Source organism: Trachemys scripta, chromosome 24, assembly GCF_013100865.1.
Source record: "Trachemys scripta elegans isolate TJP31775 chromosome 24, CAS_Tse_1.0, whole genome shotgun sequence".
Lineage (NCBI taxonomy): Eukaryota > Metazoa > Chordata > Testudines > Emydidae > Trachemys > Trachemys scripta.
Window position 1 is genome coordinate 3,588,295 of NC_048321.1, and position 14,015 is coordinate 3,602,309.

Here is a 14,015-nt window from a genome sequence, read left to right on the forward strand (position 1 = left end):
GTTGGGTACAAAGAGTTAAAACAGCACTCTCAAATCTTACAGCAGCAGTAACATCAGGAGAAGAAACATTTAAGACCCTAGAAGGGGGCAGACCTTTGGGACCCCTCTGGAGATTGGGAAGGGGAATATTTGGGATATTTGAGTGAATTCCTCCTCCCAGGGCCAAAATGCCATTGAAACAGTTAACAACAGTGCCTGCTTCTGCCTCAGATCTCCAGGCCATGGCAAAATGGCTGGAGATTTTAAAACAGAATTTTTTTTCTAAATGAAGTGTTAACGCCCTTTTACTGAGAGAAAGGGAGGATTTACACTCACAAGAAATGCACCATTTAATTAGCATTTGTGCAGCCCCAAGTACCAAACACACTGTGACAGAGACTAAGCAGGTTCTGCCATGGTGAAAGCACTGTGCTAATTTGTTTCCAAGCTTCTATCTTTCAGGCTCTGAACCAGAACATCAGGAGAGCTGGTACCAGCTGATGAGTTATAAAATACCATGGTTATAGTGTCATGACAAAGTCTGTGTTCAGTGTTCTGTGTTGCATGTTCTGTGTCTGTCTCTAGTGGTGTCCTGTGTTAGCACTGGGTCCAGAGAGAGAGGGGATACTACACTAGACAGGGTAAATGTCTTTTCCTCTCTCTACTTCCCCCATCTCCATCCAACTTATCAATCACCACTTGTGTCCAAAACACTTTGGTCCCCAGTGCATCAGGTTTATTTTTGTTAGGTTCTCTAATAGTCATTTTGTTGTTAATTTTTGTTATTAATACATTTGTATTGTTAGTTACATTTGCTTGTATTATTATTAATTCCACACTTTCCTCTATGCACTCTGGTTCTATTTCCCCAAGCCCTGAAAGGTAGTTCTTGGGCCCCCATAACCTGTAAGACCTTGGCCCATAATTGTATGGCCCCATCTTTCAGGTCCCCAAAAACTTCTGAGAACAACTGTTAAAAATAGGAAATTCTACAACATTTTAGCAACTGAATGTTAGTTTAAGTCCAAATCAGCTTAACCTTGCATAACAACTGTGGTACTCCTACAAAATCTTATTTGTTGTGTGTGCTTAAGAAGGGCCTGACCTCAGTGACTTTTATTGTTTGATGGCTATTGCAGCATCAAACTTGGGCCTCATTTTGTTTGTCAATGTACCCAATTATTGTAATGGTAATGGTTTTGTTATATTTCCAATTATTATAATTATAATTGTTTGCATTTGTGTTTATGTTATATCTGGTGTTTAGTCAATTGTAATGGTTTTAGTTATATTCACCTGGTTATAATTGTTTGGTTTGTTTGCAACAAATACAAAAGATTTATATGGTGACCACTCAAGAATTGTTCTTGAGAGGTCAAAAGGGGGACAATGTAGATAAATCTCTAATAATTTTCATATGACTTTACATTGTGCCTCTTCATATAACCTTGTGGTGGGTCTACCCACGTATGACCTCTGTTTTCATGGGACTTTGTATCAAAGCCTCATTTAGAAACTTTGCATTGCCCTTGGTATAATATTATAGCCCCTAAGGATAGAATAAGATAGAAGAAAAATTTCTTTTTGCTAGCAGTAGAACAAGAGCTCTCCCCCCCCACTCTTAATCAATTGCCCTGTTGAATGAATGAGGTGTGGATGAGCAAGGCATGGAAGGCAGCACCTCCAGACAGACTCAACTGTTGGAGAGGGGCTGGGAGCCAGACCCAAGGAAAATAAAACGTGCCAAGTGGGCTCATTAAAGACAAGCAGACATACCCATGGCCTCGGGGGTTAGAAGCAAGCACCTTCTTTTGGAAACACCCTCTTTGCAGCATTGGGACAACACTCAAAAGAAAGCAGCACAAAGAACCAATGGACACAGACAGAGAGTTTGAATCTGGTATAGATTTGCATAAGAGGAAAGCTGCTATAAAAGTGAGGTGTCTTGCAGAGGACCCCGGGTCTCGTCTTGTCAACATGGAAGCATCGATACGGATCGGCAGAAGCTCGGCTCCACCCCCTCCCCCATCTAACTCACCTGGCCAGTGAAGTTAAGGGGAGCAACTAATTGGAACAACAAGACGAAGTGTGTTTGTGTGTGTGTGAGTGTAAGTGTAATATATTATATGTATATGATACAGTGTTAATGAATACATGTATTACTAATAAATGTGGCATTTTGTCTTATTCCCCCTGAAAAGATCCTGTGCAGTACTTTAAGTACAACAATCGGAGAGTCTGAGCGGACTGTCTGTGACAAGACTGGTGGTAGAATGATCCAGGAGCTCACATTTGTTACTGGTTTGGTGAAATCTAATTACAGAACGCACCACCCGCTTGAGGTGTCTGCCCTGTTTTCTGACAATCTGCCCTGAAGTAGACATTGATGAAGTGGGTTTTAGCCCATGAAAGCTTATGCCCAAATCATAGAATACCAGGCTTGGAAGGGACTGCAGGAGGTGATTTAGTCCAACCCCCTTCTCAAAGCAGGACCAATCCCCAGACAGATTTTTGCCCCAGATCCCTAAATGGCCCCCTCAAGGATTGAACTCACAACCCTGGTGTGACGAAGTGGGGGGTTTTCTTGTTTTCTGTGAAGTTTCAATGGTTTGCATGCAGAGGGGGTGGGACTCAGTTTCCCTGGGTGTTCCTGATTTAACGAGGTGAGGGGAGAGGGAGTTTGTTTTGCAGAGGACCAGAGAGAGGACTTGGGGACCCAGCTGATGGCCTGGAGGATGGATACCCCAGCGACCGGTAACCTGGCGACCTGGTGACCCGGAGGCCCAGCTGAGGAGACGCAGCCGGTTCTGGCCAGTGGGCGGACAATGGGCTGCAGAGTGAGGACCCAGTGACCTGACCAGCTGGTTCCAGCCAGAGGACAGAAGCGAGGAGAGGAGGCCCCGGTTTACGACCCTGTTTACTTGGAGAGAAGACAATGGACAGAGGGGGGGCTTGGGGCCGAGGATCTCAGATGCCCAGCTGGGAAGCAAGGGGGCTCTGGGCTGGAGAGGGGGAGCAGGCAGGGCCCACCTGGATGCAGAAAGACTGGGATGTGCTGGGCTGAGGGAGGCCAGGCCTGAGGCCCTGAGAGTTTCCTGTGCTGTGTTCAACCCTCAATAAATCCTCCTGTTTTATGCTGGCTGAGAGTCACTCTGGTCTAGAGAACAGGGTTGCATCAACCCCTTTGGGGGTGGAGGCCCCGGGTGGTCCAGAGCGAGTGGACTCCCTGAGGGGGCCCACGGCAGAGACAGACGTGCTAAGGCTCGGAGAGGTGCGGCTCCAGGAGGTGGAGGGACCTGACCCCGAGAGAGAGTGGACCCCCGAGAAGGGCTGTCTCACTAAAAGGGACACCCCCCACGGACCGCACGGAGCCAAGAGTGGGCACGATCTGTGAGTCCGTGACAACGTGGTGTCAAAAGTGGGATGTTTCGTGGATGCACCCTGTAGACGTTGACTGCGGGCGCAGGCGCTTTGCAGTGAGTGGCTGCCAGCGATAGAACAAGGGTATTGAACGGAACCAGCCTGGAAATGGCCTAGAACCAGCTCCGTAAGAGCGACCTGGCACGTCTCTGCAGGGAGAGGGGGCTGAGCGTGGGGAGGCTCACTAAGGAGCGGCTGATTGCTTAGCTTGTAGAGAATGACCCATCTGAGGCGCAGGCTCCAGACCCCAGGGGGGCTCCCGGGGTGCCCAGAGAGCCGGGGAGTAGCCGTGAGGGCAGTTTGTGTAGTGACCGGGAGTGGGTCAGACCTGACTCCCCAGTCAGTACAGGGAGACCCCAGTCAGGTTCCTCCCTAGAGGAGCTGCGGAGATTGGAGCTGCAGCTGAAAGCAAAGGAGCTAGAGCTAGAGGATCGGAGGCTGGTGGACAGAGAGAGAGAACGAGCGGACTGTGTAGAACAGCGGAAGCACGAGTTGGAGATGGACGAGAGGCGGGCCAAGAGGGCCTGCCGCGGGGTAAGTAGGGAAGGGCCCCGAGACGCCAGTGGGGTGAGGAATCTAGACACCAACCTGCTGCCCCAGCCCGGGGGGGGGGGGGGGGGGATATTGATGCCTACCTCACAGCCTTTGAGAAGGCTTGTGAACTGAACCAGATTGACCCCGCAGACAGGCTTCGCTGTCTGACCCCCCTGCTGGGTCCCAAAGCCATACAGGCGTTCAGCCAAATGGATGGTGTTGAGATGGAGGACTATGACCTGTTCAAACAGGCTTTGCTGCTGAAGTTTGAACTGACCTCCGAGGCGTACAGGAAACGATTCCGGGGTGTGCGCAAGGCCTCAGGTGTCTCTTACAAGGAGGTCACCAACCTGCTGGGGGAATATCTCTGCAAGTGGGGGAAGGGCACAGGGGCCACTACCGCAGAGGACATGTATAACCTGGTGGGGTTGGAGCAGCTGTATGAATCTGCCCTCTGGACCTTAAGATGTGGCTAGTGGACCGGAAGCCTAAAGATCTGCGCAGTGCAGGGGCACTGGCAGATGAGTTAGTGGACAGCAGATCGGGGGCAGGAGGGAGACCCACATCAGGGACTCATAAGGGGAGTCACCCAGAGACCTCTCAAAGGTGGGAATCCAGGAAGCCCAACTCAGGGGTGCCCGGGAATGCCGGGGCGGGGCGACCCCCCTCGTGGGACTTGAGGGACCTGAGATGTAATTACTGTGGCCAAAAGGGGCACAAAGTGCCTGAAGATGAAGGAAATGGCAGCCAAGCAGAACCCGCGGGGTGTTAACTGGGTGGAAGCCCACCGAGAGGGGGTACCGCCGGGCCCAGGGGCTGCAGTCGAGAGGGCTGTGCCGGGGGAGGGGACCGCCAGGCCAGGCCAGCAGGGGAAGGCGGGAACCCAGGTCCAGAGCACCCGTACCCAATCTGCTGGGTGAGCGTGGGACAGGCCGTGACGGACTGGGACTGTTCTTACTGTGGTCTTTGAATGCTGACAGGGGAGTGTGGCTAGGATAGTCTGCATTGGGGGATGGGAGACTGACCAATGGAGAATACCTGAGCATCTAACATGAGAACCCAGGAAGGGGTTAGAGGCCAGGTGACACCTTTGCCCGGGAAACTGAACAAAGGCTGTGGGAGGGGTCACTGAGGGCAGAGTTTCAGGAGATGGCTGGGGAGATGGCTGGGGGCAGACGGGGCTCTGACCTCCCAAGGGGGCTGGGGCGCCCTGGGAGACCAAAATGGACCTAACCGAGGGCGAGGTCCTGTTGTCTGTGCCTGCAAGACCTGTCTTGGACTGTATTCCTGTCGTCTAAATAAATCTTCTGCTTTACCTTGGCTGAGAGTCATGGTGAATCGCAGGAAGCCGGGGGTGCAGGGCCTTGTGTCCCCCCACACTCCATGACACAGGCCCCGGGGGACAATCACCACATCATCCCCATTGAGGTAGGGGGAAGACACGTCCAGGGGTTCTCGGACACGGGTGCAGAGGTGACGCTGGCGCGGTCCGAGGTGGTGGACCCAGACCAGCTAGTGCCCGATGCCTACCTGACCCTGAGGTGAGTGTTTGGGCCCCCCGTCAAGGTGCCTGTAGCGAGGATACACCTGAAATGGGGGGCTGAGGACCCAAAGAGGTCGGGGTGCACGACCACCTGCCTACCGAGGTGCTAATGGGTAATGACTTGGAGAACTGGCCGGATGGCACTCATAGCGCCCTGGTCCTTACTTGGAGCCAGAGCCAGCGAGGGGGGCAGGGCTGAAGCGCCGAGGGCAGGGCTCGACAGGGCTGGGCCAGAGCCTCCGTCCCAGGGTGGGGAAACTGAGGCGCCACCAGCCAGGGCTGTATTCTCAGACCCAGCAGCTGAATTCCAAACGGAGTTGCAGGTGGATCCCTCCTTGGAGAAACTGAGGGCCCTGGCCAGCCATGGTACTGCAGGGTCCCGGGGGAGGACCACCGGGAGCGATTCCTATGGGAGAGGGGATTCCAGTACTGGGAATGGACTGGTTCAGGGCGAACTGAATCTTGGAAAGTTGGGAGGCAGCTGGTGGTTCCCCAGAGGTAGCGCCGCAAACTGTTGTTCTTGGCCCACAATATCCCCCTTTCAGGGCATCAGGGCATCCGGCGCACCAGGCAGAGGCTGCTGCAGAACTTTTACTGGCCCGGGGTCTTTGACGCAGTCCAACAGTATTGCAAGACCTGTGACTCCTGCCAGAGGGTGGGAAAGGCCCGGGATAAGTGTAAAGCCCTGCTGAGACTTTTGACCATCATAGAGGAGCCTTTCCAGAAGGTGGCCGTGGACATAGTGGGGCCCCTCAGAAGGGTGACCCGGTCAGGGAAGAAATACATCCTGGTGGTGGTAGATTTTGCTATGCACTACTCTGAGGCGGTGGCCTTGTCCTCTGTCGAGGCAGACACCGTGGCAGACGCGCTGCTGACCATGTTCAGCAGAGTGGGATTCCCCAAGGAGGTCCTTACAGACCAGGGGTCTAACTTCATATCAACCCTGCTCCAGTGCTTGTGGGAGAAGTGTGGAGTCCAACACACCCGGGCCTCAGCCTACCATCCTCAGTCCAACGGATTGGTGGAGAGGTTCAATGGGACCCTAAAGAGGATGCTGAAAACCTTTATGGACCAGCACCCGCAGGACTGGGACAAGTATTTACCCCACCTGCTGTTCGCATATAGGGAAGTGCCCCAGGAATCCACAGGGTTCTCCCCGTTCGAGTTGCTGTACGGAAGGAGGGTGAGGGGGCCCCTGGACTTGATGAGGGCCAAGTGTGAGGGAAAGGCCTCTCCCGATGGGGAATCAGTGGTAGAGTATGTACTGACTTTCCGGGAAAAGCTCGTGGAGCTCATGGGCTTGGCTAGGGGGAACCTAGCAAGGGCCCAGAGGAAGCAGAAGGTCTGGTACGACCGCTCAGCACGTGCCTGCTCATATGCTACTGGGGACCAGGTGATGCTCCTCATCCCCGTGAGGAAGAACAAGCTGCAAGCGGCCTGGGACGGCCCCTTCACGGTCAGCAGACAGGTAAACAAGATGAACTATGTGGTGGAACTGTCCAACCGAGCTCACAGCCACCAGGTGTATCACGTCAACATGATGAAGCCGTACTGGGAAAGGGAGAAGTTGGTGCTGGCTGTGTGTGGGCAGCGGGAGGAGAAAGGAGAGGACCCCTTTGTGGGACTCCTCCCTGAGGCTGGGGCTAACCCCTCCCTAGAATCAATTCCCCTCTCGGACCAGCTAACCCCTGCCCAGCAGGCAGAGATCAGAGAGTTGCTGCATTCATACCCGCAGCTGTTCTCCAGCCAGCCTGGGCTCACTAACCTGGCTGTCCACCGGGTGGAGACGGGAACCAACCCTCCCATCAGGTGTTCCCCATTCAGGGTCACTGGGAAAACAGCCCAGGACCTGGAGAGAGAGGTCGGGGACATGCTGGCTTTAGGGGTGATCCAGCCATCCGCCAGCCCCTGGGCCTCGCCCGTGGTGCTGGTCCCCAAGAAGGACGGGTCGATCCGGTTCTGTGTGGACTATCGGAAGCTCAATGCCATCACTGTGTCCGATGCCTACCCCATGCCTACGACCGATGAGATCCCAGACAAGTTGGGGGATGCCCAGTACCTCACTACCATGGATCTTACCAAAGGCTACTGGCAGGTGCCTTTGGACCCAGAGGCCAGGGCGAAGTCCGCCTTCACCACCCCAATCGGGCTCTTCGAGTTCCTGGTCCTGCCTTTCGGCCTCAAGGGGGCACCTGCCACCTTCCAGCGCCTGGTGGATCAGTTACTAAGGGGGATGGAGGGCTTTGCTCTGGCCATGGATCTTACCAAAGGCTACTGGCAGGTGCCTTTGGACCCAGAGGCCAGGGCGAAGTCCGCCTTCACCACCCCAATAGGGCTCTTCGAGTTCCTGGTCCTGCCTTTCGGCCTCAAGGGGGCACATGCCACCTTCCAGCGCCTGGTGGATCAGTTACTAAGGGGGATGGAGGGCTTTGCTCTGGCGTATATTGACGATATCTGTGTCTTTAGCCAGACCTGGGAGGAACGTGTGTCCCAGGTGAAGAGGGTGCTGGGTCGCCTCCAGGATGCAGGACTGACCATAAAAGCTGAAAAGTGCAAGGTGGGGATGGCAGAGGTTTTATACCTGGGCCACAGTGGAGGCAATCAAGGCCTGGCCCGCCCACCAGACTAAGAAGCAGGTCCAGGCTTTCATTGGGATGGCAGGGTACTACCGGAGGTTTGTGCCCCACTTTAGCTCCCTGGTAGCACCCGTCTCGGAGCTGTGTAGGAAGGGAAAGCCGGACAAGGTGGTCTGGACCGAGCAGTGCCAGAGGGCTCTCTGTGCGCTGAAGGGGGCGCTTATCCAGGGCCCAGTGCTGGTAAACCCGGATTTTAACAAACCCTTCCTGGTGTTCACCGACACCTCGGACACAGGGCTGAGGGCGGTACTGATGTAAACTGATACTAAGGGGGAGAGACACCCCATTGGGTACCTGAGCAAGAAGCTGCTGCCCCGGGAGCAGCACTACACGGCCATAGAGAAGGAATGCCTGGCCATGGTCTGGGCCCTTAAAAAACTGCAGACGTATCTATTTGGGCGGCGCTTCACCGTGCGTAGGACTGATGAATGAAGTTGTTTTTAATTGTGTACTTTATTAATGTAACTTCATAGGTAACGTTTTATGAATGAAACAATATTCATTCATAAAACCGGTTACCCCAATAACTGGCTAATTAACAGTTAAGATGTTTGTTAAGAGTCGTAGCTGTTCAGTCACTATCAATCCAATTCCTGCTTAAATCACTGAGACTTGCACTGTTTCAGTATTGTAACTTCTGTTCACCATTTATTACACTTGCCTACAGTGTAACTTCTGTTCACTGTTTGCCATATTGTAATTCAAACCCCATTTTAAAACGCTTACTCCATTTTGTAAGGGCTTGCTTCAACCTTCATTTTTGCAAACCCTGCTGTAATCTTATTAGTTTAGTTTAGATGTGTGAATGAGGTATGTATGGATGATGGACTCAACCTCCAGCCCCAGCCTGTCCTGATTAAATAAAGTTCAAACACCAATGACTGAAGATGCAGACAAGAGCCCTAACAAAGTAAGAAGAATCCACCCTAAAAAGAAAAGGTACAATAAAAGGAAGATCAAAGCCTGGTCCGAGTCTGAAAGTCATGTCTACAATTGACGGGTGATCAATCACCAAACCCAGAGGCAGTGTGACACAGCAAGACCTATAGACTCTGGATTCAAACTAAAGCCTACAAAAAAGGATGGGTGAGATGGAAAACTTTGGAGGAGGGTAACATTCTGCTGCCAACATGGAAGGGCATCGGTGCATGCCCAACAGAGACCCAGCTCGTCCTTGTGCCCGGCTTTCCTGGCCAGTTACCGCCACAAGCTACAAACCCAAGCTGCAAACTCAAGCCACAGACTCAAGCAGGACTGGTAACTATGCAGCAGCTGCAGAACATCTGGGGTGTGTGTGTGTGTGTGTGTGTGTGTGTGTGTGTGTGTGTGTATATATATATATATATATATATATATATATTAGGTATAATGTATGTGTATAAGGATTAAGATATTAGTTATTGGTCATAAATCAAATTGTTATCATAATAAATGTGGCATCTTTATCTTGTCCCCTTTAATAAGATCCTCCTAGTTTTTATTGGTATAACACGTGTACACCAACCATTCGCCCCGACGTGGCTGCACCAAATGAAAGGGGCTAATGCCTAGCTGCTGAGGTGGGCCCCGCTCCTCCAGGATTATGACATGGAGGTGGTCCATGTGAGGGGGAGTGCCAATGTTATAGCAGATGCTTTATCGCGGGGCGGGGACCCTGAACTTCCCCAGGTCACTGGCTAAGTGACCCTGCTCTGTTCAGCCTCGAAGGGGGGAGAGATGTGATGAAGTGGGGGGTTTCCTTGTTTTCTGTGGAGTTTCAATGGTTTGCATGCAGAGGGGGTGGGACTCAGTTTCCCTGGGTGGTACTAGTTTAACGAGGTGAGGGGAGAGGGAGTTTGTTTTGCAGAGGACCAGAGAGAGGACTTGGGGACCCAGCCGATGGCCTGGAGGATGGCCTGGAGGCGACCAGTGACCTGGCAACCTGGTGGCCCAGTTGAGGAGACACAGGCAGTTCTGGCCAGTGGGAGGACAATGGGCTGCAGAGTGAGGACGCAGTGATCTGACCAGCCGGTTCCAGCCAGAGGACAGAAGCGAGGAGAGGAGGCCCCAGTTTATGACCCTGTTTACCTGGAGAGAAGACAATGGACACATCGGGGGGCTTGAGGCCGGGGATCTCAGATGCCCAGCTGGGAAGCAAGGGGGCTCTGGGCTGGAGAGGGGGAGCAGGCAGGGCCCACGTGGATGCAGAGAGACTGGGAGGTGCTGGGCTGAGGGAGACCAGGCCTGAGGCCCTGAGAGTTTCCTGTGCTGTGTTCAACCCTCAATAAATCCTCCTGCTTTATGCTGGCTGAGAGTCACTCTGGTCTAGAGAACAGGGTTGTATCAATCCCTTCGGGAGTGGAGGCCCCGGGGGGTCCAGAGCAAGTGGACTCCCTGCGGGGGCCCACAGCAGAGACAGACATGGTAAGGCTCAGAAAGGTGCAGCTCCAGGAAGTGGAGGGACCTGACCCCGAGAGAGAGTGGACCCCCGAGAAGGGCTGTCGCACTGAAAGGGGCACCCCCCCACGGACCGCACGGGGCCAAGAGTGGGCACGATCTGTGAGTCCGTGACACCTGGGTTTAGCAGGCCAATGCTCAAACCACTGAGCTATCCCTCCTACAAAAGAAAGCTGATGTAGGAAGTGAGGTTTGAACTCACAACCTCAGCATCACTCTGCTATAAGTACTGTATGCTAACCTATTGCACCACTGGAGGCCACAATTTGTTAGTCTCTAAGGTGCCACAAGGACTCCTGGTTGTTTTTGCTGAGACAGACTAACACAGCTTCCACACTGAAACTTCAGACAGTGTGCCACTGGAGGAGGGCTACCGCTGAGAGTACAACACACTGGTTGCACCAGGCAGTGGCTCTCCCAGGGCTAGGAGTCCTGTGGGTGACTATTTTACCAAGCCACTGGGTGACTCCAGGCAAGTCCTTTCGTTTTTGGGGGTCTCTGATTCCTCCTCCATAAAATGGGGCCCAAGCGGTTACCTAGAGGCAGAGGCAGAACAGAGCTTGCAGGGAGCTAACGGCTGTATCTCCTGGAGAAATGGTTACCAAATACTGAGTAATGCAACAGAGACTAATATTTCTGGAGAGTTTTTTCTTTGCTGTGTTGCAATCAATGTCTCCTGAGCATGAGAAGACGCCAGGGAGGGGGAAAGCTGCCAAACGCACTCAGGGGTCCCAGGGCTCTGCTGCGGGCACTGCAGGGAAACCCTGCAGGGAGGCTTTCTGGAGAAAGGCTGAGTGAGGATTTGCCCTCTAAGTTCCCAGCCCAGTTCTGCATGCAACAAAGGCTTCAAGAGAGAACACTGGTGCCAGACTACAAGCATTTGGCATCTCATAGCTGGAAACAGCCAGACAGCTGATATAAACTGTCCAAGCTCTAAGGACTGGAATGGAGTTCTGCTGGTTTACACCAGGGGAATCCATTGGAGTTATGCTCTTCCAGCAGGGGAGGAAACAAATACCGTTTTTCTCCCAGCAATCCTTGTGTCAGTGGGACATTGACTCTAGGCACCAGCGCTCCAAGCATGTGCTTGAGGCAGCGCTTTCCAAGGGGCGGCACTCCGCCCCCCCCTTTTTTTTTTTTGCTTGGGGCAGCAAAAAGCTGGGAGCCGGCCCCGGCTGGAGCCCTGCCGCTGGAGAGCCAGAGCATCGTCCCCTGGAGCCGAGCCCAGGCTGCGGCAGCGAGAGGGACTCCTGGAGTGTGTGAGGAGCCGGGGAGGGAGGGAAGTGGGGCCCGGGATGCAGAGAGGGAGGAGGGGTCCTGCTGCTGCCACTGCTGCTGCTCTGAGTCTCCCCAAAGCGGCGCGGTGTTTCCCCGCCCAAGTGGGCTGTGCAGGGCGCCACCGGGCTGGGCAGGGGGACGCGGATCCCGGCTCACGTGCTGATGGGGCGCTGGGAAGCCCGAGCTGCAGCTGCCACCCCCTCCTGCCCCAGACCCAGCCTGCCACGCACCTCCCCCGACTGAGCCCCGCGCTGCTTGCCCCAGGCCCCCACAGTGACAGGGGCGGGGAGAGGCAGAGCCCGGCTCCGAGCAGGGCAGCGGGGGATACTGCCCCGCCGGGGAACCCCCACAGCTCGGGCACCTGGGGGGCCAGTGTCCGTCCTCTCAGCTCTGCCTGCACGGGGCTGGGGAAGCAGCTGTCAGCACCTGCCCCTCTCAGCCCTTGCACCCCCATCCCGCTCGCAGCCTCTTCACTTGTACCTCCCCCCATCGCTCCTTCGTCGAACCCCTTCCCCTTGTACTCTCTCTTCACCCGCACCTCTCCCCTTGTACCCTCCCCCAGCCCTCTCCTCCCGCACCTCCCCCTTCACCTCTTCTCCCGCAACCCTCCTGATACCCCCTCTCCTCCTCCACCCTCCTACATGAGTACATTACACCCTGCTTCTCTGGCAGCATAGAGCCCCCAAGCACTCCCACACCTGCTCCTCTGCCTGAACCCTCTTTACTAGATCCCCATCCCTTTCCGGGTACAAGGTTTGAGGGTTAGTCCCTATGCCTTCCATGTGCATTTGGAGCACTAAAGATGGGGTTGCGGGGGATGGGGGAGGGCGATATTTATACTAAAGTGAAATAAAAATAGGAGAAACGGTTTGATCCCCACTGCAAGTGTAAACGGGGACTGCTGTGGTGAATGAGGAGGTCACGTTTGGTGGGGGGAAGCCCATGGCTGGGGTGGCAGGGGGCGCAAGTGGGGGAGGGCACTGGTGGGGGGGGGAGAGCCCAGGGCTGGGGTGGGGGGCAGCCAAAAATTTTTTTGCTTGGGGCAGCAAAAAACCTAGAGGCAAGAATGCCAGTGCTTGCAGCATCAAAGCCTTTGATAATGCTTGTAAAAAGAGCAGGTGAGATGCGTGTTTAAGTGATTTTTAAGTTGACAGGGCCCCGTGATGGAAGTGGAGCAAGACTGAGACCCTGCTACCCCAAGCCAGAATCACACTCCCCGGTACAGCAAGGTATTAAGAAAGTGCCTAACTCCAAGCATGTCAGCACTAGGGAAGTCAATAGGGTTATTCCTGTGCTCAAAGTCAGGCAAGTGCATAAGTACTTGCTGAACTAGGGCCTAGAGCAGTGGTACTCAACCCGTGGGCCTCACGTGGCCCAATTAGCACACAGCTGCGGCCTAGCTGTGTGCTAAAGGCGTGGCAGTATCCTGGCTGGCCTGCCCCGCTCCACATGGCGGAGTCCAGGGTTGGGGCTGCCTTGTCCTGCCCTCCCTGCTGTCAGGGCTGCAATGCCTTGCCGTGCGGGCTCGAGGCTGCGCTTCCCTGCTTGGCAGGGTCCAGGCTCCCCTGCTGCCTGACCCCCACCCAGCGAGGTCCAGGATCAGGGCTGCTGTGTGGCAGGGTCAGGGGGGTAGGGGCTGCCCTGTGGCCCCATGCCTGAGGTCTGCTCCTGGCCCCACTCTGTGGAGGGGTCTGTAGGTGGGCCAAAGCATTGGGCATAGGGGGATTTGGGGGGGTGTGCGCTGTGGTTCTGAACCTGCAGCCCACAATGATAAATAAGTTGAGAACCACTGGCCTAGAGGGAGCTCAGCATATTTATCTTACAAAAGAGGTTAAGATGTGATTTAATCATGGTCTATACGTACTCTCACCCCTATTTGACCAGCACGGTTAGCCGAGCTCCAAGATGACACTGGTTGTTTCAGTGAGGGGCAGGAATTGACAATGAAGCCAAGAATCTTTTGATGCAATCCTGTTCATTTATAAAGAATGTACAGAGTTCTGTTTCCTTGAACATAGCAACTAAGGGCTTGTCTACACTGGCACTTTACAGTGCTGCAACTTTCTCACTCAGGGGTGTGAAAAAACACCGCCCTGAGTGCAGCAAGTTTCAGTGCTGTAAAGTGCCAGTGTAGACAGTGCACCAGCGCTGGGAGCCGCTCCTCCTGTGCCGTGACTGCACAAGCCATG